The 24,368-nt window shown below is 44.5% G+C and overlaps 1 protein-coding gene across 1 annotated transcript in view; it reads left to right on the forward strand.

Moving 5' to 3' along the window:
* pard3aa (par-3 family cell polarity regulator alpha, a) overlaps positions 1-24,368 on the forward strand; it is a 349,907-nt gene that overhangs the window by 81,426 nt on the left and 244,113 nt on the right. The gene's annotated exons all lie outside the window — the stretch shown is intronic.

A 24,368-nucleotide genomic window follows, 5' to 3' on the forward strand; every position in this document is an offset into this window, starting at 1 on the left:
ACACACATCCTCCTTGTCTCTTTTCTCTCCTCTCTCTTTCACTTTGAGTCTCCTTCACACACATCCTCCTTGTCTCTTTTCTCTCCTCTCTCTTTCTCTTTGAGTCTCCTTCACACACATCCTCCTTGTCTCTTTTCTCTCCTCTCTCTTTCACTTTGAGTCTCCTTCACACACATCCTCCTCGTCTCTTTTCTCTCCTCTCTCTTTCACTTTGAGTCTCCTTCAAACACATCCTCCTTGTCTCTTTTCTCTCCTATCTCTTTTCCCTGTTCCTCACTCCCTCTCCCAACTCCTCAACCATTGAGAGAGGTCGATACTCACATGTATGGTTCTTGGACATTTACCTCTACATATTCATGAGAAAATAAGGGTTCTTTTATGTATATATATTATTTTAGATACATGCTTTATCAATACCATCACCCCTTTTGTGTAAGTGGCAGCAACTGTTTCTTAGATGTCATTCATATGACAACGTAGTGTTTTGAAAACAAGGTTTTCCTTTTGCATTTTCTTAAGAATTTGCGTCCACACGACAACGTTATGAGAGCTCATCCGCATCCACAGGGAAACGCAATAACGAGTCAAAACACTGGGGTTAGCTACGTCACTTTACATTTCTTGCATAACCTATGCTGCAAGTAGACTAAACATGATTATTATCAAATAAATTACACTAAGAGGAGCAAGAGTATTTCGGAGGAACATTTCGAGGGACATTTCGGGGGGAAACTTGAGGATTTTTCAAACTGGGCCCTATTTTTAGATCGTTTTGGGTCCAAGCTCTTACTAAGGACAATTAACAATCGAAATCAGTCCAGTATTGAGTTAGAATGCCAGGTGTCTGACTACATGAAAATGATCCCTACAGAGATAGACCTGTGTCTGTTTACCCCAATAACTGTAAAAGTAACTGTAGAAAAATACTTCTGTTGGCCAAAATACAACAAAACGTGTCAGTTTTCGCAAATGACTAATTTTACACCGTTGCCTTGTGAACCATCTACCGTTGCCTTTTACTTATTTTTTTATTTTATGATCCCACATGTTCAGGATACTGTGTGTGTTTTCCTTTGTACTGTGGCATAAGGAGACAAGGGACATTCTTTCAAAATGAGCCCTACTCCTTGGTGACACATTTTTACCAAACATCCTCACCATCTTCCTGCTGTGAAATGTCTCATCTGAAATGACCCTCTCTCCCTGTAGAGCAGCCAATTCTCCAAATTAAAACGGTGTGCTGAACCACTAAACTCTGATGAGAGCTGGGAATTAGGGGGTTAGAACGAACATGAAATTAGTTTGTTGCTTGAATTGTTTGTGTAGCCAACCTTGTGAAATCATCTTCCATGATATGAAGTAGATCGATTCATGAACTCTTTTGGAATAAGCGGAACAGTTGCCTTCAAACACAGAAAAGTTGGGAAACGAGGCATGGAATGCATTTGATTGGATAGAAAGTCTCAACCTTTTAAAGCTGTTTTCATGCCTGCGCATATGTAACGGTCATTCCGTCAACTCATCGTATGCACACACACAGCCCAAGAGCCTGAACTTGAGTCTGGTTAAGCTTCTTATTGTCCTGCCTCGTCTCCGTGGTAACTATGGAAATTATCTGAAGTGTGTTGCTCTGGAGGGCCTTGAGGCTGGAGTCTTCTCTCTCGTCTACGTTGAAGGGTTTAGTGTCGACGGTATTTTGCATTTGCAGAAACCCGTCTCATTGCCTTGATTCCGTGCCTCTCCCCTCTCCTCCCCTCCCATATGCTAATGGACCAGCCTCCAGACATGCACAGGCGGCAGCGCCAGAATTAGCATAATTCCCAATTCTTCATGTTAATTTGTTTTTGTTTTTCCCAACGTGTTTACTCAGAATTAAAGCTCCAAAAGAATATGGCAATTACTGAGAAACTGAGAGTCTCCAGAAAACTGTTGTATTGCTGCACTTTATTTTACCACTGTCACAGCGACCTAACGTCAGTTGGATTTGTCAGTAGATATTTCTGAACTTACTCTACTAATAACAAACACACACACACACACACACACACACACACACACACACACACACACACACACACACACACACACACATACAGTGAGACCTAAACCCCATAGAAAATCTGTGGGAAGAGCTGAAGCCGGATCTGCAAATGTGTTGACCTCAGAATCTGAAGGATCTGCAGAGATACTGTATGAAGGAATGGTCTCAGGTCTGTGCCTTGTGTTCACCAACCTCATCACGCATTATAGGAGAAGACTTGGAGCTGTTATCTTGGCAAAGGGAGGCTGCTCATAACATTTAATTAAGGGGTGCCACTAATTGAGAATAGTATTTATTTAATGAAAAAAAAATGTATTTAATAATTAATAATTTAATTTTAATTTAATCATTTTATTTCAATGAAAAGGTAAGATTTTTGTGAATATTTTGAGTGAAAGATCAAGAGGATAAACAGCAAAAAAATATTTTTTCATAGCCTGTATTGGTCACATTCACTAAGGGTGCCAATAATTGCGGAGGGCACTGTATATTAGTTTTGATTAGATTAGATTAGATTAGATTAGATTCAACTTTATTGTCATTGTGCACGATATGGGTACAAAGACAATGAAATGCAGATAGCATCTAACCAGAAGTGCAAAAATATATATTTTACAGATACGTGCAGAAAAAGTAAGTACTTCAGCATAAGTGATGCTACATCAGAGTTAGAGAATGCAAATGTAGAAACGTATGTACAGTATGAACAACATGTACAGTTGTTTATAATGTACAGTAACATTAGATGAGCAGTGTAGATGGTTCAGTCTGTGCAAAATCTGAATAGAGCAAATAGCATGTTGATTAAAGTACTGTAAACAGTGCAGTAATGAGTGCAATGGTGTTTTTAGAGTGGTGGTATGGAGTTTAGCAAGGTCTCGGCTTCAGGGAAGAGGCTTTACCTGAGCCTGCTGGGGCGGGAGCAGGGGCTTCTAGCCTGCCGGATGGGAGGAGGTAGAAAAGACCAGGATTAGGATGGGAAGCATCTATGATGTGTGTGTGTGTGTGTGTGCCTGTGTGTGCCTGTGTGTGCATGTGTGTGCCTGTGACACAAATGATTCAAGCCTGACATGACGTGTCCTATTGTGTTTGTGGTTAAAGGGACGATGGAGCACAATAGGAATCATTTTATTCATGGAATAGACTTTAGCCTTTAGACTGTATTGTATATTTTTATATTTTTATATCTATATTGTACTTTTTGTGCATCAAAAATAAATAATTAGAAGGAACATTTATTTAAACAATGGCTATGTACAAACAGGCGAGATTTCTTTGAATTGAAGCACACATTTTGAACCTAACTGGCCCATTTCATTCGGTCCATGCCAGCTAGTTTTCCATTTTCTGTCTGATTTGTATTCTCAGCCCCATCACAATGCAGTTCAACCCCCACCAGCCAGCCCCTACACACACACACACACACACACACACACACACACACACACACACACACACACGCTCTGCTGTCTCACCACATGAGGATCGGGGGGTTGCCTGGAAACATGTTCTCTCCATCCTGGAGGGAGGGGAAGAATGCTCATGAGAGGGAGAGAAATAGAAAAATAGAGGGGGATTGGAAGAAACAAAGAAAAAGAATGAGAGAGAGAGGGACTGCTAAAGATGCAGAGGGAATTAGAGTCTATGCTTTCTGAAGAGAGGCATGGGAGGGGGGGTTACCCATTCATTAGACTCACTGTAAAATGAACCACTCAGCCCCTGCCCCCCCTGCAACCCCACCCCCACCCCTTTCACTGCTCTTGCCTCTTTCCCGCTCACCCCATTAAAATGTTTCAAGGGGGTTCGGTCCACTTAAATTCACTGTAATTTGAATTATTAATGGTGATGTAAGGCCTCTCCCCATCTTAACACCACAGAGGAAGAGAAGGATGGTGGGAGAGAGGAGGTGTGGAGGGAGACAGAGAAAAGAAGAGGGAAGAGGGCAAGTCCACCATGAGACACCTCCTGATGTGACCCTTTTCATTTGAAGTGCTGCCTGTCCTCTCTCTCTCTCTCTCTCTCTCTCTTTCTCTTTCTCTCTGTCTCACTCTCTCTCTCTCTCTCGCTCTCTCTTGCTCTATCTCTCTCTCTCTCTCCCCCACTCTCGTTACAGATGTTTGCTCTGTGCCTCCTCTGCCCTCTCCAACTCCATCATTTATTTTCTCATTAGATTCCGTGCCAGGTTCTGTATCCAGGCAACCCTTGCATCATCCCCTCTCTCTCATCCTCACTCATTGCTTCAGTGGCAGCGTCTCCTGCAGCATTTCCCAGGCTCCTCTCCTCTCCTCGCGCCTCCACCCCTTCTTTGGTCCTTGTGGCCATGCCCCTTATTGTATCAGCGCTTGTCCTGGCAGTGAAGGCAGGGTGCTGTACCTGTGGGAGTGAAGGCAGGGTGCTGTGGCTGTGGCTGATGGCTTTGTGCTCAGAGTTGTTCAGCTTTATTCATGTGATGATAAGGTGTTGATTAGGTATCCTAGTTTGACATTGTCTGATTGTCTGCTCATTTTTTACTTTTCATCTCTCCATCCATGTTCTCCCTGTGCCTGCTCCATCCCTGCCATCTGCCATCTGATTGGATTGTCCTCCCTGGGCCTGCTCCATCCCTGCCATCTGATTGGCCTGTCCTCTGCCTTCATCGTATAGGTAAGTAATGTCTTAGCTGCATCCTCACTCTACTCCTGTATTTCTCTTCAACCCGTCATTAAAGACCTCCAGTGTGTATTGTCCACATCCTAGGTAGGGCTCCTGGGCCAGCCTGTCCACTGCCCTGTGGAGTAGGGCTCCTGGGCCAGCCTGTCCACTGCCCTGTGGAGTAGGGCCCCTGGGCCAGCCACTGCCCTGTGGAGTAGGGCTCCTGGGCCAGCCTGGGAGTGGACAGCCTCAACGGCTCCACTGCTGCTGCGTGACTCTGGGAGGCCTGTGTGATTTCATTCCCCCACTCAGTGTGTGTCTGTTTCCATCACTGTGAGCGTCGGGGAGGGGAGGCCGTCCAGCACCATAAAGGGATGCCTGTGAGGACAGGTGATGACAGTCACAGCGCAGTGCTGATGAATGGCCTGTCAGCCCCTGCCCCGTCTCAGGAGCGTTCTGGGGGGAGCTGCTTGAGAGAGAGAGAAAGGCTCCGTGTGCTCCACTGAAAACAGGATTTTAGGGGAGAGGAGCTAAGGGGGTGGGGGTGATGAAGATGCAGAATGGAGATGACTCTCGTACGGCTAGATACGGGCCTCCTCTATCCCATCACCACCATCTGTTTGTGGGCTTCTCTTCACCTCTGATTGTGTCCCCCTCTTTCGCACTGGCCAAACAAAGCAGGGTATATCAATGTCTTCACTTCTGGTTTATCAATCTGTGGGCGCTGTGTGTGTGTGTGTGTGTGTGTGTGTGTGTGTGTGTGTGTGTGTGTATTATGCATAGTTCTATAATACGACTGTGCCAGATGTGGCAGTCTCTCTCGTGGTGTCAGGGGATATGGGTATGAAAATGTCCATCTCTGTGATTGAGTGGGAGCCCACCTCTGCCATGCCACGTCTGACACTGTGAAAGATTGGCTCTGGAGTTGATTGAAAAACCTTTTTTTTGCCTCAGGATGCTGGCTATCAAATTAGTATGGATTTGTACTCCAGGGATCCCACACAAACAAAACACAAGGATTGAATGATTACCTTCCATCTTGTGTTTTTCTTTTAGTGTCTGTGTTAACCTGTTGTCTGAGTATTTCCCCAGACAGCATAATGGTCTAACAGTCACAGAAAAAATACTACATATATGATGTCCACCACTTGTCCTCTCCTCCCTACACCCCTCCTGCTCTGGCTGAAACCCTGGCCAAGCTCAAACCCCAGGTCCCTCATTAACGAGGTTATTGAAGTGAGCTCTTTGTGCTGCCTCCCTTTCCTGCTGGCTCCGCTGGATGGTCAGCTTTCTGACAGACTGAACGGCGAAGCAGGCATTGGGCTGGGCTCTTAGTCTGACCGGTGGAGCAGGCATCGTGCTGGACTCTTAGACTGACAGACTGACCAGCAGAGCAGGCATTGGGCTGGCCTCTTAGACTGACCAATGGAGCAGGCATTGGGCTGGACTCTTTGTGTGACAGGCCTGACACACACATCCCCTGTGGAACTGATCCAGGAACTGTGTCCAACACAATGGCGGCAGTGTGAGAGAATGGGCCCAGGTGCTGGCAGCGGAGAGGTACAAAAGGAGAACAGATGGGATGGCAGGAAGAAAAGGAAGCACAGAACAAACCCTTCACTTCTGTGTCTCTGGAGTACTCCACAGCTGACCTTATTAAAGGCTGGAGATGAGATCCAGACCAGACTGGGAAATATAACAGTGTAAAACACAATGCTCTGTTTTCAGTAGTGTAGCCCTCTTTATGTGGAAAAAATGACATTGTGAAACACATTGCTCTGTTTCGGTAGTGTAACAGACACCCACTCTTGAGTCACACCAGTCCTCATGTAGTGGTTGCCAGATTGGGCCAGTCCTCATATAGTGGTTGCCAGATTGGGCCAGTCCTTATATATTGGTTGCCAGATCGGGCCAGTCCTTATATAATGGTTGCCCGATTGAGCCATTCCTCATATTGTGGTTGCCACATTGGGCCAGTCCCTATATATTGGTTGCCAGAATGGGCCAGTCCTTATATAATGGTTGCCAGATTGGGACAGTCCTCATATAGTGGTTGCCACATTGGGCCAGTCCTTATATTAAGGTTGCCAGATTGGGACAGTCCTGCCATACTTTCAGTCCTGTAGCTGGATGTCTGGTTTCCCTCTGGGCTGCTTCTTCAACCCCACAAACTGTGACACTAAATCCCTGGCTGAGTAACCACAGGTCAAACAAATGGCTCACATCAGATGGTGACCTGTATGTAAAATAAGCCTTAATATGTAGGAGGATTCCCCTGCAAGGAATCATCTGCTTTTAATCTCTGTCTTCTCCTACTACTACTCCACTCCTATTCCTTGGAGCCATCACATGCACCACCGTCTTTAACAGCCAAATTGCTATGCTGTGTTTGGCAGCTACAAGAAGATCTCAAATCAATATCCAGTATTCAATTGATTTGAAATATCACCTAATTTAGTAGGCTACATCAGAAATCTTTCTTTCACGTCCATTGTAAGAAGAAAGTCATTTTATGACCCATGTTTAAACTACCTTACAACGTGCCCCAGTGCTCTTTAATTGTGTAGAAAGAATGGCATACTTCTGGCACCCGGGGAGGCGATGTTGCCTCGGCAGGAATCAGGAAGTGAAGACTTGGCCTCTGTAACTTACACATGTAATGAGTGCCTCTCCAGTCCTGGACTCGCCAGCAGACGCTGTAATAGGCACATAAATTCCCATTTATGGCTCATAATCCTTCATGTATTTACCACCATGCACCAATTAAAACGGCCTGAACACCCCTCATGGGATTCACACATCCCAGGTCCCCGACACCCTCCCCCCTCTCCAGTGCCAGGAGACCCCCATTAGCAGCCCACCTGACCTGCTGACCATGCGTAAGTCAGGGGTCGCCTCATAAACTGTCAGGAGGGATTAGCGGGCAGGGAGTACTTCCAGATGTGCCACTGTGTCACATAGGGGTGTCACGATACCAGGTTAGGTTTGAGAGAGAAGACCAGTCACCAGTAAGGCTCCTCACATGATGATTCTGATTCTACTGTTGTGGTGGTGTTAACTCTGGGTAGCTCTTTTGTGGTGGTGCTAACTTTGGATAGTTCTGCATTAACTTCAGATTCTATATTATCTAAATAGTTCTTTTGTGGTGGTTTTAACTTTGGATAGTTCTGCATTTAGTTGTTCTTCAGAGATGCTAAAGGCTTGCATGAACAAATAAATTAAGGACTCACTGAGAGAACATTTTAAGGGTTTCACAAACAGACACAGTTTTGCACATGTTTTCGAAAAAAGAGAGGAGTGTTCTTTTTCCATAAAGCCCAGATCGGTGTATTGTTGCAGTGATTGTTGTCCACACAGGATCTCTGGAGCTCAGTCAGAGTGACCATCGGGTTCTGGGTCACCTCTCTTACAAAGGCACTTGTCCCCTGATTGCTCAGTTTGGCTGGCGGCCAGCTCAAGAAAGAGTTCTGGTTGTTCCCAACTTTAATTGAAGAATTATGGAGGCCATTGTGCTCTTGGGAACCTTCAATGCAGCAGAATGTTTTTGTAGCCTTCCCCAGATCTATGCGTTGACGCAATCCTTTCTCCGAGCTCTGCAGCCCCTCCCTTCAACCTCATGGTTTGGGTTTTGCTCTGATATGAATCATCACCTGTGATACCTTATATTGACAGGTGTGTGTGCCTGTCCAATCAATTCATTTACTACAGGTGACCTCAAATCAAGGTAAAGAAACATCTCAAAGGTCATCAAAAGAAAAGGGAGACACCTGAGTTAAATATTAAGTGTCACAGCAAAGGGTGTGAATACCCATGTCAATGTTAGATTTCAGTTATTCCTTTTTAATAGATTTGCAGAAATGTCTAGAATCCAGTTTTTTGCTTTGTTATTATGGCATTGTTGATTAATGTAATAAAAGTTGCTGTTAGTGACATTGTATTTGCTAAATAGTGTTTGCATTCTTAGATTTAGATCAAATAGATGCTGCGAGACGAAACCATTCTGGGACTCCTCTGGGCCCTGTCATGTCTGAACAAGGTTTCAACACAGTTTTGTGTGTGACTAAAGTTAGCAAAACAATCTCTTTTGTTTATTTAGCCCTTGAAAACGAAAGGACAGGAAAGGCCTTCAGCATTAGCAGTGGAGCATTTCTCCACAAATGCATCTCTTTTTGTGACTTCTAACCCAGCATTCACTTTGTTGAAGAGTTATCCCTACACATCATTACCGATGTCAAGTTCACATAACATATGTTGCCAAGGAACAAAGTTTAGCCCCCCTCCAAAAAATGTGATCATTGCTCAGAACATGAGATGAGCAGCCAAGCCTGTTGTTCTAAGCCAGTTGTGTCGCAATTTGATCTTATGGCCCAGCCTTAGGGAAAAGCGGGTCAGTGACTGGGTTTGTATTCCTTTGGCATTCCACTGTAAAGTCTTCACAGCAATGAAAAACACTTTAGCCAGGGATATTTTCCCAGCAAGTGTCCAGTGGACTGCCAAAAAAACACTCGTATTCATCTGGGTCACGTGGGGAATTATTCAGTCAATTCTGTCTGTTTGTGAGGGAGACCCACTAACAGCCTGTCTAAGTTTAGGGGGGAAAAAAGCATTCAAGTGGCAAGACTGCATTGGATTTTATGCTACTACTTGGATCATAAAATACAAATAAATCGTTCTAGGTTTTGATCAGAGAATAAACAAAACAAATGTAACACTGTCCTTAGAACAGTCCAGATGTTGTTTTTGGACTGGGCCAAAAAAGGACAAGCCAGCTTTGTTTTAATGGAGTGATATGCATTGAACCTATTTTTCTGGGCAACATTTAAAGATCTGTCAGTTGGTTTTAGCCTTGCCTTCAGAATAATGCTCAGAGCTTGGTCAATGTCTGTGGTTGTAAACACCACTTTAACACAACTCAATCGTTACTTGGAGTTTCTTTAATGGGGATTGTGGCTTTCCTTTGCCTTTACCTAGAGGAGTGAACCTTCCCCCACATATCCAATTGCCTGTAAACTAAGAGACTTGGATGCCACAGCCTGACTATATACCAATGAATAATGTATAGACCACTATTAATGACCTCCCTCTCCATCCAGAAGGATCATTTGGTAGTCGATTACTTTCCACATAAATCAGTTAATTAGTCAATCAATAGTTCTCATTACTGTGTTATGCACCTAAGCCGTGTACTCAACGCTGTCTTTAAAGAAGAGTGTAAATAATTTAGTCCCCATTGACATATAGCATGAACTTGGGTCTTTTGAATAGGAATGTGTGATGCCATATTTCACATGATGTATGAGTTCTGGCCCTTATACCAAGCGTCTCATCTTCATTCTCTTTAAGATGACTAGTATCGCCCCACCTCCAGGTTTCTGTAGTATGCATGTGAGGTTTCTGTTGATTGTTTGGGTGTGCAGACATCCTGCTGTGGCGTGTTAGCCCTCTTGCGGCCACCTTATAGCCATTAAACTCAGATTCAGCAGAGGTAATGCTTTTGGTCAGGATTGCTTTTGATTATACATCGGAAGATTTTCTAACAGTACAAAGGCAACAGAATGTTTTCAGAATTTTTGTGTAGTGTAAACGACCGATCAAAGCCCCTTTGTAAAGGGGTGTTGTGCCGGCGTGTCCTTTACCATCGCTTTGTTACTTTTGATCGACATTGGTGGTTGGCGGCGGTGTGCTTTGTAGCTACGCTAATGAGCGGTCTGAAGTGCGCCAAACACCTCGACACTGAAGGGGGCGACGGTGGGAATGTGGAGAACGGTGCTACGCTAAAATCGCCGGCGCCGGTGTCACGCAGCGACAAGCTGGTGGAGGCGGGGCCCGGGCAGAGGATCAGAGTAGTGCTCATGTGCCACCTCTTCCCACGGGAGCCTTAAACTGAGAACAAAAAAACACCAGTTAATCACCAGTCACGCTCTCCTTAATGTGTGTCTTTCAGTGTGTAAACAGCTGTACTAAGTCCCACAAGTTATAAAAAGACACAAGATGATCAAACTTTGCGGAATAACACATGACAAACAAGGCGTCTGCCTCTAGTTTATTAAGACATTTAGTTTGAAACAAATATAAGAAACACTATCTTAAGCCGCAGTGCTAGCATGTTAGTGCTAACGTAAAAGGGGCAGTGCTTCAAACTACTATTTAAAAACCTCTTCCTGCTGTTAGGGATAAACTTCCTGACTCATAATTGTAAACACACATCTGGAATTAAGCCTGAATGGCTGTTCAGGTGTTAATTGGTTTGAGGGGCTGCAAATGAGGCCTCCCAGATACGAGCATTACTTAGCCTGGCTTTTGTCAGCCATAAATAGCATTGCGGTTGTCAGAGCTCGTTTGGGTCTGCTCTGTGGTACACTGTCCATTGGGCCTCACCGGCTCCCCTTTCAACTGCAGGGGACTTCCTGATCTGAAGCCCGTTACTCATCCAGTTTGCCCAGGTCACAGCTAATTCATTAGCTAAGCCTTTCCATAAATCATGTGTTTACGCTGTCAGTCTTTCAGCATATATTCTTCACTGCCTCACCTTTCAGCATTTCAGTGCTGTTGTCCCACTATAGTTTATATAATGCACCATTATTTAGTGGAGCAGCTCTTCTCTGAGGAGGCAAACAACTGTGGTACTGTGATGGGAGCCGGCCATCTTTCTGTCCGTCGTTCCAGCTTCGCTGGCAGAGTGAGAGCAGCTGATGTTCATCTCTCAGTAGTCAGGCAAGGAGGAGGGGGAAATAGAGCTTCTAGAAGAAACTGTACTGAAGAAGACTGGATAAACTGGGGGGTGATGGGCTGGGGCAGTTATTGTTTTTAAAGAGTTTGGTTCAAAACGTTCCCTTCCTGCACTGTAACTTGAGAGATTAAGCAGGTGTCTCTGTTCCTTACATGTACACATTCTAATATTTGTTCAGTTGTCTTAGAGTGTGGTCGTGCCAGAACATGGCCTCATCATCCCAACATAATGATGTTTTCATTCCCTCATTCTTAAGGAATTTTTACTGGGTGTTTTCCCTATGTGTAATGTGAGTTTGTATAAATTGGCCATTAATTCCATGTCACTAATTGCATATGAGTGTGAGCACAGAGAAAATGAAACTCGATTTCTCTGATTGGCCTGAGCCGCATATTTACTTGAGGTTTGAGAAGGAGCCTCAGCACATTACCATGTGTTACTGGGTCATGGCCACAGTTTTGGGGGGTGAGGGTGTCTGGATGCTCTCATTAGTGCCTTGGTCTGGACTCTCTCAGCTGCAGATGGTAGTAGCAGGGTTGTGGCTGGTTGTGGATGACTTGCTGCATTGCCTCTCAGTCCTCAGTCTCAGTCCTCACACTGCCTTCAAAGAATGAGGGCAGCACTTTGTCAGATCACTGATGAAGCACAACTTCAAAAGGCCAGCGTTTCTTCCCCCCACGTCACTTCAGCTTCATTTCAGACCACTCTAAAATCATCAGTACTTCAACTTCCAGTTAGGACCGGATTTGTCCAATGAAATCATCTAGTTGTCCTCGTCTGCATATCATAAAAAAACAAAGTCAAGGACAGGTACTCCACAATTCACCCATGGAAACTTCCAAAATTGTGTGCCCACACCATATCTTAAAGTTGGCTTCTCTTAGCTGCCTTGCCATTTCAACCTTGTCCATGCAAAAAGTAAAGCGTACACTTTTCATCCTACTTTGGCTCTGAGTGATTTCCCCCCTTTTTAAACAAGTGTCAAGCGAGTCCAAGGCCCAAACCACAGTGTTTTAGTTTGCTCAAATCCCCTGATTATGTTTGGTAAGCAGTGCGGCTTACACGGCCCTCGGAGAGGAGCGGATTAGCCTGTAAGGAAGCTTTGTGTTGCACCTCTCTTTTCTTTTTCACTCCATTTCTCAGTTTTGGCGGTGTGACTGGCTGTGATGGCAGCTTTGGCTTTGATGTACCAGGGCTCTTTTCTGCCCTACAGACACTGATCAGTGTCCGCCTGCTGCGGGAGCAGACACATCGCTCTGCTGCGCTCACTGACGGCAGGGGGTTGATATTCGGAGGCTGCGTGGGCTTGGAAGGTGCCCACACTGTGCTCCTTTACGTTATTCTATCTCGATTTCTCTCGCACTGTCTGTGGCGACCTGCTGTGTTTTGGCACAGTATGGCATGAAAGGGTTCAGTGCCAAGCAAAGGCAGAGATTTAAACAACCTACGCTCGTGGCTGCAAACATGGCGTTTAGTGTTGCAATGCTTGTTTTTTGGGTTGCAATGCTTTTTCAGCTCTATATGTAAACGTGCTCCATCTCTGCATTGACAAGCGCCTTTCTCTTCATCTCGACCATGACTACGTCGAATTTCAGCCCATGTTATAAGACCTTCATACTTATGTTAAAAGGTTAATTTAAAACATATTGTTTGTCTGTTCAGTGCAACTGAAAGAAAAGTTTCATGAAGTTATCGACTTTTTCATCTTTTTTTAAATGTTTCAGTTCAAAAGTAAAAGAATCCCATTGACTTGCTCAGAAATATTTTTAATTTTTTTTAGACTATTCTTGTAGTTTAACCGGATTTTCTTTCCTTATCTCCATCCACAGTTTTCATGATATCAAATTAACACTAAGAGGCCTGCAATGGCGGCTTTCGGGGTTCACCGCGATTAAAACAGGATTTTCACCAGACCGCTTCAAAAACACCCTTAGAAACTTTGAGGGTATACATTTCAAATGTATATTGGTAGAACCTTATATGTATATTTAGATCTTTGCGAGGCTCTTGATGACCCACCCTTTAGCAAAGAGAGGCATTCATATGATAAGAGTATAATAAACCAGCGGTCGTTATAGGGTCATTACGAGGTGGAATGTTTGAGTTATTTATTTTAATCACGAAGATGAGGATGGCTCACTCACTCTTTGAAGAGATTTCTGCTGCTGAGATCACTTCTGTCCTGCTGTAAGTCCAAGCATTGCCCTGGTTGTGTTTATTTAGAGTGGATTTAAACAAAAAAAGATTAAAACTTAAAAAAGATTAATAACATTCTTACGGCTCAGATTGTTGGTGCTGGGTTTGTGCTTAAAATAAGCACAGAAAGCATTTTCAGTGTATTTTCTTTTCGATATGAGGGCATGTCAGACTACCTCAAAGGTGCCTGCCAGACGTCAGACACCAGAGGCTGACTTGGCTGACTTCCCACTTTTCACATTTTTTCCACATGGCATAAAATAACTGTCAACCAAATCTTCTTGGTTGTTACACAATAGCAAAACGCCCATTAACTACAAAACATGTCGTTAAATGCAGTCTGTGTATAGGTGCGCACGCACACACGCAAACACACACACACACACACACACACACACACACACACACACACACACACACACGCATACATCCGTCTCCATACAAGCATAGAGGGGGCCCTGTGTGCCTTTGCGGGTGAACCATCGCCGGGGGCAGTGCCCCTGCATGCGAGCAGACGGCAATAAAGTCGTGGCAAGGTGGGCACCAGTCCAAGCTCGTCTGCACAAGTGCCAATTAGCGCCGATGAGGAGGCTGTGTCTGACTCTAGACAGCTCCAGCATGCCAACAGTGCTGGGACCTCTTTCTTTACTCCTTTTTCCTCTTTGAGGCCACACACGTACACACACACACACACACACACACACACACACACACACACACACACACAGACACACACAGACACACACAGACACACACAGACACACACAGACACACACGCACACACACACACACACACGCACACGCACACGCACACGCACACGCACACGCACACGCACACGCACACGCACACACACACACAAATATACACATTTAAAAACTTCCCTTTAAACACATAAATGCACATTCACACATTTCGCCAACATATGTCTGCTGTAGAAGATCGGGAACCTCTCCAAAGTGGAGCCTTACAAGGTCGTGCCGAGGACGTCTTCCCTAGCAGACATCTTAGGGTGGAACACCTGAACTCTGACAGGGTCTTGGCTGGCAACCAGTCTGAACCCGCCCAGACAGAGAAGAGAACTGTGACCTCACATTTTGGTGTCGCCAGAACCGCCAGCCCGCAGCGCTCTTTTTTCACTAGTATTAGCACCATCATTTGCTTTAGAAGAAAAATTATAATCTTGGGAGCTTTCTTGGTTACCCTTCCTCAGAAACCAATCATTGAAGACGGAGAGGTTCATTGCACAGCCTTGTTATCTTACTCTGTCCTTATCAGATGGGTAGATGATGTCGCCAGGGGCAAACTGTGGCTATGCGTTCTCTGTCAACTCCCCCCAAACTAAACAGTAATAATCCATATCCCCGTGCAATTAGTTCCATATATACTCTCCTCACAAGGACATGGCCTCCGTCTGCCTCCCACAAGCCAAATATTATTCCTTCCTCAAAGTGGGGACCTCTTCATGGGAACCCGGCAGCCTTTAGACCATGGGTCACCAGCGTCTACACACACGCACGCCAGCGCGCGCACACACACACACACACACACACACACACACACACACACACACACACACACACACACACACACACACACACACACACACACACACACACACACACACACACGCGCGCACGCACACACACACACGCATACACACGCACACACACAAACGCACACACACACAGCACACACCGCACACACACGCATCAAACTCCCACATCAAACTCCCAAGGTCATGAGAGGGAGAGAGAGAAAGGGAGAGGGGAGGGGAGAGGGAAGGGGAGAGAGAGAGACTGCATGAACTGAGCAAGTGCCATCCATCACTGTAGTTTGATAAGGAGGATCTTTAATTAGCCTTCTCCAGCACATAGATCCAGGGCTTACTCTTACTCCCAAGCCCGCGCTGGTCCCCCTGTGCAGGAGAGAGAACATGTCGCCAAATGGCCCCCTCTGCGCCCCAGCAAAAGATCCAGCAAGTCGATCCAGCGCAAATCAATAGCAGCCTAATGCTGAATAATTGGGGTTATTCCAGTGCTGTCACACTCACTCCCAGGGTGAAAGCCTTCTCTCTGCTCTCTGCTTAGAGAGGAACGTCCACTCTTAAGACCCCATCCGGGGCCCTACTCATAGCCTGGCCAGAAAGATTTGGATAATTAATAATGCCAAAGAGGTGTGTGTGTGTGTGTGTGTGTGTGTGTGTGTGTGTGTGTGTGTGTGTGTGTGTGTGTTTGTGTGTGTGTGTGTGTGTCTGTGTGTGTGTCTGTGTGTGTGTGTGTGTGTGTGTGTGTGTGTATCCGCTTGCGTATGTGTTTGTGGTGACTTTTCACACGAGTCTGGTCTTAATTATGGCCTACTGTTGTTGAACATCCAGTTAGTGTCGTACTTTACCCGGACGCTCTGCATGTGGACCAGAGCACTTTACCTGGCCTGATTAAGTTGCTCACTCTGACAGGTTTGATTTGCCTCTGCGTCTCCAAGAGTAGCTGAGCTGAACTGTAGGGGGTTGTGGTGAGGTGTACTGTGCAGGGTGAGGTACGCTAGAGGGCATTAGCTGCACATGTAAAACGGAGGACTGCACAGTCAGGAGAGCAGGCTGTCACAGTGAGTTGAAACAGATTTCAGTAGTTCTCCAGCACTCCGAGGGATGGAGGGTTTTTCTTTTATTCTGGATTCACATTCTCTGGTGATCGTACGTGGCAAGAACTGGCCATATTGTAAGTTAGCAGGTCGAAGCACAGGATGTTCCCTCAATGACCATGAAGTTTTCAACTTGGCCCTTTACTCTGTCTGAAGCTCTAGTTCTAAGAGACAAACTCGAGGTCGCTGGGTCTTGCCATCACTAGAATGCTCTAGGCCATGGCATGAAGCGATGTAAAAACACATTCTCTCTCTATATGGGCATGATGGCTGATGTTATATTATACATTTTGAATGACGTGGTCTTAAAGAGAAAGTCCAGAGTCAGGCCTGGTCCTGTGAGACCAGGTCCCTGACATTTGAAATGTAGCTGTATCAAATGTATCAAAATCCTCTGTAAAATTGAATTGTGTCTGGATATTAGAAGCAAGCTTATGTAGATATTGTTAGCCACTGGACATATTTTCACTTGAATGTCGCCCTGTCACAGGCTATTTACAAGTTCACTGAAGGGTTTAACCTTAATACACTGTGGGCTTCCTTATCTTACACTTATAAGCGTGTACAAGTCTCAGTTACTGACAGCCAGATGTGGGAAGGGAGAGGGAGACGATGCTGAAAGTGCTAGATGAACTTCATGTTTACCATGTCCCCCAGAACACTTCCAAAATAAACAGGCTTGAACGTCTGGAAAGACTTTTAGCACAAACCATTCCTCTGCCTTTTCCCAGGATTTTTGCTGTAATACTATATTTGTAATGTACAACATGTTTTATGTACAATACACTATGGATTTGTTTTCTTATTTTTCAGACCTTGACCCAACTTCAAAAGCTGTTTTGTATCTGTAGTCATTTTGCGTGCGTGCGTGCGTGCGTGCGTGCGTGCGTGCGTGCGTGCGTGCGTGCGAGTGGTGGTAGGAGTGAGTGTGTGTCAGTGTGGTGTGTGTGTGTGTGCGTGTGAGTGTGTGTCAGTGTGGTGTGTGTCCCTCACTTGACAGGCTTTTTTTTGCATCTGAACACCCCAGTGCATTTGGCCAGAGTTCCTGTCTCCTCACAAAACAAATCGAAACAAATCAATCCTCCTATGGCAGAACAAAACAAAAGACTTCAGACAAAATTACCTCTGTGGCAATGTCTGTTATTTGTGTGTGTGTTTGTGTGTGTTTGTGTGTGTGTTTGTGTGTGTGTTTGTGTGTGTGTGTGTGTGTGTGTGTGTGTGTGTGTGTGTGTGTGTGTGTGTGTGTGTGAGTGTGTGTGTGTTTCTGTGTGCGTGTATGTGTGGTTTGGTGTCAAGCTTCCAAAAACAAACCTAGCACTAGCCACCAGCCTATAGAGTCACAGTGCCATTCTCTCATTCTCACCCATTCATTACCCCGTTTACTGCCAGGATCATTCTGCTTCTCTGTCAGGGTAGAGAGGGAGGGTGGAGCATGCCCACGAGGCACTGCTTCTGTAGTGTTAATGTGGAGAACACATCCGAACACATCAGAACTCTTAGCTCGCTTTGGATGAACAGACAGGAGCCTTGGCACGCCTCCTTTGCAGGCTTTTGATGAGGAGTCCAGTGGGGGAGAGTGGATTAGATTTGAGCAGGAGGTGATGTTGAAGGCAGAAACGCTGCTTTGTTGCAGCCCCAGTGGACCAGGGCTGGTCTGGCCTACAGATGGCCAATAATGACAGGAGATCTCCCCTGAGGTCAGCCAAGCGCCAGACTGCCAGGATGGGCATGCTGCTCTCTGATATCTGTCTGTTTGTGCTGTGTGTCTCTGGCGTTTCCACTCCCTTCCTCTGAAGTTGTGTTTATCTTGCCTTCCTCCTGGTACGTGTGCCGCTCTAAATGAGTGATACTATGGAGAAGCCTCTGAGAGGGCAGCAGCAGCTGGTCTGAGCAGTCTTGGGCTGTCACTTTGAGTACTGTGTCTACAGCCAAGCTTAGTAGAAATTATGATGCACTCAAAGGCGTGCTGCTTCAAATGCAAACACCGTAAGGCCCACTTTGTCATTTTAAATGCGGCCTGAAAAGCTTGCGATGTGTGATGTTTGTTATAATAATTGAAGGCCATGGTGTCCAGCATACCAATCAGCCCCCGGTGTGGCTCAAGGCCGTGGTGTCTCAAGGTGAGAAATCAGGCAGCCATGAGGACTAATTGGGGAGGAGGAGTGGAAACAGTAACTCTGAGCTTTGCTCAGCTCAATGTTCAGGGTGAGGACTAACTGCCACTGATTGAGTGCTGTCTGTTGCACATTCATCTTATTTAGGACCAGAAATGGTTAAGGTGCATACAATATCACACGTCATACACAGTATTACACTGAATTTTGTAAGGGATAATGTATTGTCCGGAGGTCATTATCCAAAAATGAATGACGGGGTGAACAGCACCCTGAAGGGATTTATTTTTGGATAATGACAGACGGACAATACATTATCCCGCTTATTATACGGTTACTTGCCAAAAACGATAGAAGACATTCCTCCAACAACCCTCTTTTTAATGATTTAGTTGCCGTTTCATGATTCCCGTTTAGAAATAAATAGTTCTTCAAGCAAATAGAACTTTGAAGTTGCAGGTGTTGTGTAGCAACCCATTACTTGCTGACTTCAAATAACCATAAGTCTGTTAAATGACCGGACTTCTTGCAGAATGATATAAAAGATGTGAATTAGAAGCACAAAACCCATTGCCAATGACAGCGGTCAATATCTTTGTGCATCGGTAATTATCAGGAAATATTCACCGGCGAACGTTGGGATGGCCCATTTAAATCAACGGTACTTTTTGGAACATTCTGAAGAGCCGTATAATAAGCATAGATAACCATTTTAGCTCTATTTGAAGCCAAAGTATGTATCTTGATGCTATTTCAGACTAAATCATCACAGTTGATTTTTGTCTCTGTCACTCAAACAAAACACCCCCCTCTGTTTTATAGGCCTTGGAACCTATACTGGCCTTCAGTTTTTGTTCTTATCAGCTGCCTTTAATGATCACGCTAGTTGTCTGGCCTAATGACTGTTGGACGTTAGAAGCACGTGGCAGTTCATAGCTGGTGGCCCAATCATACACTGGTTTGCATGCAAGGGGCTTTGCTAATTCATGATGCACATCAATGTCAAGGACAGACTGCACTGCCCTCTGACTGTCATATCCCCAGGTACTCTTGCCTTGCCCACATCTCTGGGTAATACCATGATCACCAGGGACACCAAAACTGTTTGAAGTCTTCTTTTCCTCCCTATTTCATTCTTCCTTTTTCCCCATACATTCTTTTCCCCAGCAGCCCAGAGTCCCATGATGAAGCTCTTAATTACTTCCCCTGGCTTTGTGCATACCCAATGAAGGATTGAAGGGCACATCCTCCTGTTTTAAAAAGCCTGAAATGCTGTTTTATTTTTTAGTATGGGTTTTTCTAATGTAAGCATTTATCAAGTAGAATGCTAATTTCTTCAGTACAATAGTTAACAGTGAAGAAGAGCTCCATGTTTTGCATTTGAAAAGGGATGGAGGGGAATGGTGTTAGAAGATTAGAGGAGAGTGAGTGAGTGGACAAGGACGAATGGAGGTGGGGAGGTGAGCGAGGCCGTCAGTGGATGTGGGCTAATTTGATTGATTCCACATCCTGTAGGTTGTTTTCACAGTAATTACACTTGAAAGCTCTTTTGGAGCTATGTTTAGACAGGTAAATGGATTGAGAGCACGTGCAGAAGAAAGCACTAGGTATCATAAACAATAGATTAGTTTACACACAGTGTGCTTTGAGTTCTATGCACTAGAGGATTCATTTGATAAAGTTTATTTTGCTATGAAGCCATGTTTAAGCTGGAGGTTCTGTAGTAGGCAGGAGGTGATGGTGAGGATGATGGAGCAGCCTTTTCATCATGTCCTTTTCATTTCCATCATTTTTGATACATTTCATTACCCCCCCCCTTCTCATGAGGAGGTGCCTTAATATGTCCAAATGTGCTATCCATGACCAAATGTTTTATACTTCAAAGATAGATAAGTCAAGAAAGGCAGACAGAGAGGGGGAAACAGGGAGCTTATTTGGACTTTCTTTTCTGTCAGCGGTGCATAGGTAGCTGTGTGCCCAGCTCATAATACCTTTGAATTCATTTCCCTCTGGCCCCTGCAGCTCAGGAGGACTTCAAAGGAAACAGCTGCAACTTGGCCAAGTGGGTTTTATAGGATGAGTCCTTAATCTTGTTAAACTTTGCTTGCTTGTACATTTTTATATCAGTGCAAAATAGGATAAAAATGATAACCTCAAAAACAACTTGGGGAGGAGGGTGGTGGTGGAATAAGAATCTTGGCTTCGAGGTTTAGGACTGCATTGTTGTGTGACTAATAGTTTGAGTGTCACCAGGTCCTCTGTGGTCCTGTTCATCATCAGTGAACTGTGTACACCACACATACCATTGAACTTAAAGAATGTGCTCTCAGCTGGGCTCAAGGTCTATGCACCAACTCCCCCACCCAGGCAAGGCATTACCTCTGAAATATGCATTTAGGTCTAAAGACACGGAAACAGAATACAAGCTTTCTGGAGCAGGGTTGCGCCTTATTGTTTGAATAATTCAGGATGGCGATGAGCAGTGGAACAGCACTAAGCACTCAGGGAGAGCAGACCCACCTAGTGCACTAGTCAGAGATGAAAGAAGTGATCACATGTTCACACAATGAAGTGTGCCAATGTATGCTACTGAAGCAGGACTCTCCTGGAGTGGCATTTGAAGGCCACCATGGGCGAAGCAGGAAGTGTTCCCTGCAGAAACAGATCATATAGGCCATGGGAATTGTCCAAGTTTAGAAGGTGTGCATATGTATCATCTGAAGCTTGATACTGATAGATGGATCCATAACAGCACCCTCTTTCCAGTGTCAAAACATTAATGGGTGAATTTATGACTATATGAGTGGATGGATGCATGTAAGTTGTCATTTATGGCAAGAAGAGGGTGAGCCTGGCTAGCATAGATGGATAAGCAGGTGATGACTAGGTGGAGGCTGACAAAGGCAAATGGCTAACTGAATGTGTGGTATCTAGAGGGGCAGTGATGCAGGTGTAGCTATGTAGATAGATAGGGGCAGACATATGAGGGTGGGTTGATGGTGCACGGGTGGACAGAGAACGGAAGGAATGGATAGATGGATGGTCTGCAGGTTGGGTTGACAGGTAGTTGAAAGAGCTGTCATCATCAATCACAGGGCTAGATATAGTGGTGCTCGAGAAAAGGAGGCTATAAGCAAAGCAGGTCTGCCAGATGTCAAAGCACTGAGACCTATGAAATATCAACTGTGGAGGCAAATGATGAGAAATGCAGTCCAGTAAAGGCTGGCATAAAAAAAAAAGTTGGAGTTAGAGAGTGATAGTGTGTAATTATGTTTTTTTAAATGCATTTGCCAAATTAATCTTAACACTAGATGAAAATAGGTGAGTTTATAGGAGTGTAAACTGTGAATATCCATACTTAAAAACTGAAGGAAATGTCATATTGATCAAGAGGATACACACTCAGTCCCAACGTAAGCTAGTTCTCTAGAGTTTCAGGTCCGTTCCGGTTTCCCCGTCCATTCCTCTGTGTAGCCGGGTGACAGAGCAGAGCAAAGCAGAGTGGCTGCTTCCTGCACACCTCAGCCTTCTCTGCCCGGCTCATGAAACTTTCATGACTTCTCCCCACGGCTCTGTGTCCACTCCAGATTGAAGGGAGAAAATGTGTTAACTTATGTAAGAAGAGTCACGACAAAGCCTCCATCATGATTCAGCAATTCTACTGAAATGTTATTTGATGTTGTTGTTGTACGTGTTGTCCCGCTTTACAATCAATAGGCAGTTTGGTGTCTGACACCTCTGTTTGATATCTAACATGATCACTATGTTTTACTGTTGAGTTATTGAACACAGTAAACTACACAATCAATTATGAGGTTATGCAGGTTTAGCGTTACTTAGCTCTGTTTGAGGCTAAGCTTTATTAAACATTAGTCTACTGACAATGTTAACTAATATGAACTAACGTCAGCTATCAACCAAATGACCTTGCTAGCAATATCACAACAATTAACTGTAATGAAAATAAGCAAACTTAACTTTAAACAACTACACATATTTATCTACTGCCACACAGAACATTTTTGTGAAGAAAAGGTAGACAGTGACACACGTGTGTGTGTGTGTGTGTGTGTGTGTGTGTGTGTGTGTGTGTGTGTGTGTGTGTGTGTGTGTGTGTGTGTGTGTGTGTGTGTGTGTGTGTGTGTGTGTGTGTGTGTGTGTGTGTGTGTGTGTGTGTGTAAAGCTAACACCAGGCTGTTTGCTATCTAGTAAGTAGAAAGTGTGTTGAGTGGTGTATAGCAGAGTAAAGATTTGTTTGAACTCATCTCTAAAAAGAAAACAGTTGAGCTTGAGATTGTGAGTGAGCCCAATAGCAACTGAAGGATTTTGGAGAAACTGACAAATAAGGACTTTTTAAAGGATATAGTTATTTTGCTCCAGTTTTCTTTCAGTTAACATTTTTACAAAAGCTGTTATCTGTCCTTTGCACCCTGTAGTGATTGTTTTTCAGTGAAAAAGAATCCTGTATCATTTAGCTGTTTTAAAATTAAAAAGTACGATCATCATCAAGACCATCATAACATTGTGGACTATGCTGCTCACATGTAAGTCCTTTGTGACTCAAGTTAAGGCATATAAATGTATGTCCTTTGTGACTCAAGTTAAGGTGTATAAATGTAAGTCATTTGTTTCTCAAGTTAAGGTGTATAAATGTAAGTCATTTGTGACTCAAGTTAAGGTGTATAAATGTAAGTCATTTGTTTCTCAAGTTAAGGTGTATAAATGTAAGTCATTTGTGACTCAAGTTAAGGCGTATAAATGTAAGTCCTTTGTGACTCAAGTTAAGGCGTATGAATGTAAGTCCTTTGTGACTCAAGTTAAGGCGTATAAATGTAAGTCCTTTGTGACTTGTCCAGACTGTACTTTCTACACTCCCAAAGGTACCAGTATCGGAAGCAAACAGTGGTGACCATATTTAACATATGGCCTTATTGATTTAAGCACTACTTACAAAAGACAATCAATCATAAATTATGTGAAGTTGTCTATGCCCAATTATATACCACCTGGGTGGCCATCCAACGGCCATAGAAAGGAGTGGACATTCTAATCGTCACTTCCCAGGTCTTTTGTTGTAACGCCAACTTGTTCTTGTTGGCCAAAAAAAGAGGTGCATTTATATATGCATGCACAATATACGTCAACATGTGTAATTTTGCTGTGAATGTGTGAAGGTATATTTGGTAGACCTCATAAATGTATAGTGGTCTTTAGTCACCTCAGTGGTCTTGAGGTACCATGAAGACAACAGATTACTCTATGGCCACTGCCTTTGGAATGAACTGCCTATTATTATCAGTGGGGGAGGCATCCAGCTCGTGTGATGTGTTGATGGGAGTCCCCAGCCACCAGTGGAGGAGAAACCCGATCTGAACAGACTCTTCAGAGGCTGGGCTGAGCTGGATGAGTAGCCAGCTGTCAGGGCAGACTCACTAACTATTCATGGGAGGGCAGTCGATTTAGGGGAAAAGCGAGGCCTTTCAAGAGCTCATAAATAATACATGATTGATAAATGCTGGTCCATTTGATTACGAGTGGGCGTAATGTGCATGTGGGAGCAGTGAGGAGAGTCATGGAGTGTGTGTGTCTACTGTCTGGGTGTGAACGAGAGGAGTAGGCTAAAGCGGCTGCACATTTGTGTGCAATAAAGGAAGATTGACCATCTCAGGAGAGCCTGTGTGTGTGTGAGTGTGTGTGTGTGTGTGTGTGTGTGAGAGAGAGAGAGTGTGCGTGCCTGCATGTGTGTGTATTGATATGATGGGATAGCTGAGAATTGGGTGTGGTTGGAGCTCAAGGTGTTGCACCTGACATGTATCCAATTGGATATCTCAGAAATTGAGCAGGCGCGCCTAATGGACTCAAAGACACTTGAAAGCCTAAAGCTACACTATGTAGTATGTAGCTTCAGAATGTTGAAATGTGCTGAAAAGGAAAATGTGGCAGTGGACACGAACCAAAGACACGCAGACATAAACACCACCTGCTGTGAAGATAAAAGAAATGTAAGGAAACGGA

The sequence above is a fragment of the Sprattus sprattus genome (assembly GCF_963457725.1).
Source record: "Sprattus sprattus genome assembly, chromosome: 17".
Lineage (NCBI taxonomy): Eukaryota > Metazoa > Chordata > Actinopteri > Clupeiformes > Clupeidae > Sprattus > Sprattus sprattus.